General features: G+C 37.4%; 1 long non-coding RNA gene across 1 annotated transcript; it reads left to right on the top strand.

Annotated features, from left to right (window-relative positions):
* Positions 1-368: 368 nt before the first annotated feature.
* LOC121964353 lies at positions 369-4,016 on the top strand. The gene is made up of 6 exons (XR_006107345.1): positions 369-902; positions 1,297-1,419; positions 1,699-1,726; positions 1,995-2,036; positions 2,786-2,873; positions 2,962-4,016. It is a non-coding gene; the product is annotated as an uncharacterized LOC121964353 (long non-coding RNA).
* Positions 4,017-4,022: the final 6 nt, after the last annotated feature.

The following is a 4,022-nucleotide window of genomic DNA, read 5'->3' as shown; positions in this document are numbered from 1 at the left end:
TGTTCAAGCAGGAACATGTTTGTTGAGAACTGAGTATTTACAGTGTTGCATTTAATCTAGTTTTTTATGTTTGTGGTCTGTTTTAGTATTGTCAAACTATGTCATTATATAATTCTAAATGAGCCTGAAAAACTTTCATCATTTAATGAGTGAGATAAAACTGTTAAGTTTTCCTTGAAAGTCCGTGTTGTTTATGAGGGATTTTAACCACGTGTATCAGGAGTTGTTTGAAAGCACACACACATGGACTTCCAGTAGGCTGGAAGAGCAATGTCTGGCAACATGACGTTGACTTCCGTCATCTTGCTGTCTAGTCTGCACTTGAAAGGTCACATGACTTCTGGAGAATTTCATTGGCTTACAATACAGATCTAGTGAAATTCATGGAGCGTACAACATGCAACAAAAAACATAGTTTATTTCTGTATACTGTTTTATTCTTTTGTGTGAGTGGTGTAATACCATAAATTATTATAAAGCCATGTTTCAATGAAAATGTAAAGAAATCAGACGTCTGGCACATCATGAAAATAATGGCTTTGATGGTGTTGCATCCTGCCTTTTTTAGTATAGTATAGTCTAAGTATCGGCAGCCTACACACTGTACGCTCTGTGCATGTTAGCATCGCTCCTTTTATAGTTATTTGCAGACATAGTCTTTGAGATAACTATATTATTTCAGTCTGTCTGGCACACGCAGTCAGAGAATTTTATAACCCAATCTTACCTCTGGTGATGTATTTGTCTTTTCCCCAGGCTGCATCCTTGAATATTGCAGTGCAAAGATACTCAACTGCACCGTCACTCAGTACGCTGACCAAACAGTCTGCAACATCTCAGACAGTGAGCTTGTCTCAGGTGCTGCGGCAACCACCCCTGTGTACACATGGGCCAACGCAAGTGTAAGTTAAACAAGAATAATTTGGATCAGTGTTTTCTCACTTCTCTGAGTTATAATTAACAACATTACTGAGATAACCATTACATTAATGTTTCCATTACATTTAAATGTTCCAGTAAGCATGAGCAGGGCCATGGCGCAGACACACCGGCCAATTCTGGTGTTTTGTATCATGCTTTGACATGTCAAACTGCCTGCAGTGAAGAGGCCTAACTTAACGGCTAAAAAATAACCAAATATCACTCACATGTACATTTGTAGTTAAATACATTCTAATTTGTTTGGATGATCATTAAACTGTATCCTCTCTGGAACAGACACATGCCTGTGGCTTTTTGTTATGTACTTCCTGTGATGGACTGATTTTTTTTTTCCCCTCACTATGTTGACTTTAGGGCTATGTGCTTGCAAACAACTATGACAAATCTCCCGAGCAGGTGTTGAGACAAAACCTCACCGTTCTCGTCACCTCAAAATGCATTGATGAGATCGTCTTCAAGTGTCACCCAGATTCACAGGTATTACTACACTTTTACCATGTGAACAAAATGACTACACGCTGACCAATTCAAGAAATCTAGAACTAGATTCTCTGTTTTAGTCCAAATAAGATTGCGTAGTCTGGAGACTGAAGACTTGGTTTTCATTTCCCATAGGGATAAAAAAAAAAAAATGGCACTATAGATAAGCTTTGATAACTTTGACACCTGACATAGAGGTTATGATAATAATTTGAAAATGTGACTTGTCTGTCAATAATAATCTCACTGCATTGCCCCTTTCTTTCCTCTCTATAGCCGGAAGCATACGAGGCTTACTGCCGCAGTGAGTAACACTCACTGTTCCACTTTACTATGTTTGTTAGGGGTGTTTTAATTTACATAAATTCCCATTGTCATTAATAATGTTTTGTTTCACTAGTGACCTATTTAACAGATTTTCTCATTCAGTTGTATCTTCAGTAGTAATTTTGAGTGTTGTTCATCATGTATTTTATAGTGAAAAGTGTATTTCCATTGACCCAGTCTTCTAATATCTTTCTCTATATCTCTAGTATCTCTTTTTAACTTTATTTTATTATTTTTTTTTACAGTCAACTGCACTCAAAAAGCTCAAATGTTTCGGAACAACAAAGGTAAGGAGGAAACCATATAAGATATGGAGGAAACCATATAAGATATGGTTATATGGAAACCATATAAGATATGGTTTCCTTGATTTAGATGATATCGTCAGTTATCTAAAGAGATCTGTATCAGACATAGCAAATTGTTTAAAGTCAGCAAAAAGCCACGGTGTGGCTGTTGTGTTTTGTGGTCTGAGCATGAGACATTGTTCAAGTAATGTTTCCTCTACTTCCTGTTTTGTGCAAGAACATGAATTGTACACAAATAGAAAGCTCGAGGATGTTGCTATTCACCAGGGACTTTTGCTTCATAGCACTTTCCATTCATAACTAACAGACAGAAGGTAGTTGTCCTTTAAGACATCTGTAGACATCTGTCACAAGTAAACCAGTTACAGTGGAGCAGGCAGGGGGTCAAACTTGTGACACCTTTAGGAAACTCTGCCTCACCGTCTTATTTATGAGTTTGGAAATAAAATGCAGTGTCAGTTAGTGGATTTATTAATTACTACACATTGACAAGATGAAGCAGTTTTTCTCCCACATGTTGTTTCCTGCTTCTGATTTTAATAGATTAGTGTAAGAAGGCTACATGGCTTCCTATTGTGTAGATTTCCATTCAAATAACGCAGCAATTGTAGTAAGCTAAAAGAAAACACTTTTTTTGTGATAAATGTGTTATTTGATTGATAAAATGGACAATTGAGGTAGAAAAAAAATTCTGTTAGTAGATTATTAACTGGTATTTGTCCTCACAGAGCACATCTGGATCGTTCTTGTCACAGTAATCCTTTCGCTGGTGGTGTTTGGTGTCATATTCTGCAAATTCAGAGACAACATTTCCAGGTATTTCTTTTATCACATCAGTATAGAAAAATGACACGCATTGCCCTCATATGGCAAGTTTTACATAATAATCTTTTTTCTTTGGTAGGATATGCAGCTGTTGCCCACTGAGACGCTTTTACAATTCTGTGACAATGCAGGACGTTGACACAAAGGAAGCTGACGCTGAAGCAGGGAAGGTGTAGAAAGACGTTTATCTATCTACAAGGCACGTTTTTATCAAACTTAGATTTTCACTTGATCTGTTACCGCTGTGGCATAGTTTGAAACATTTTCAATGCCTGAGACTGTGCCCTCCATTTTTAGCTTATCATCTCAATGTATTATATCTACTTCTGCATCATGACATGCTGTATTTATTCAGGCTTTCCATGGTGTTTCCCTGCATTATTTTAGTAGCAGTGTGCTTTCATTACTGTATTGTGTCTGCTGCACTACTCTTACATTTAGGAAAAATTATTGTGGTGAGCCGTTCTTTAGGGAACCATCAATTTCCAGTTTGACACAAAGCGATTCCTGCTGAAATCCATATTTCAGCTATGGGATACAAAATATACATCATGTCATGGTATAATTATGTTAGTCACAAAGGATTGGGTTAGTAGGTGAAACACCTATTAGCGAAACATCGTTGTAAGGTTCATACAACCCCCATCCACAACTACCATAATGTCAACATGCCACTGCTGCAAGAACGAGTTCCAGGGAAACACGTTTTTTATACATACGTATGTTTTTGCTTTTATATATAATCTAAGGCTAAGTCTTGAGTTACCCTTTTGCCAAGTATCTGCGCTTTAAGCTTTCTTCACTCTGTCATGGTTCCTAGGACACATTTATCAGTGTCCGTATACAGACATATACTGTGTGTGACTGCACCTATGCAAAACTGTCCCTTTAAAGAAGCGTCCCTCACTAATCTTGTTCACATGTGGCCTTTTATCAGGGTTATGTTGATCGGAAAGCTTTTACACATTAAAAAGTAAATTTTGAAGACTAACGCCCAGTAGCAATATTGTAACCCCACCAAGATCCACTCCGGACCCCCATATTGGTGTTAACATGACTTGTAATGCCCTTTCAGTGTTCTGTTGCATAACAGCAGCCCCCCTTGATGTTTATCTGAAGTTTAAAATACATAAATATTAC

Source organism: Plectropomus leopardus, unplaced genomic scaffold (genome assembly GCF_008729295.1).
Source record: "Plectropomus leopardus isolate mb unplaced genomic scaffold, YSFRI_Pleo_2.0 unplaced_scaffold15340, whole genome shotgun sequence".
NCBI classification, from domain to species: domain Eukaryota; kingdom Metazoa; phylum Chordata; class Actinopteri; order Perciformes; family Serranidae; genus Plectropomus; species Plectropomus leopardus.
The sequence above is the reverse complement of the archived record's forward strand: the minus strand, read 5'-3'. Positions and strand labels throughout refer to the sequence as shown.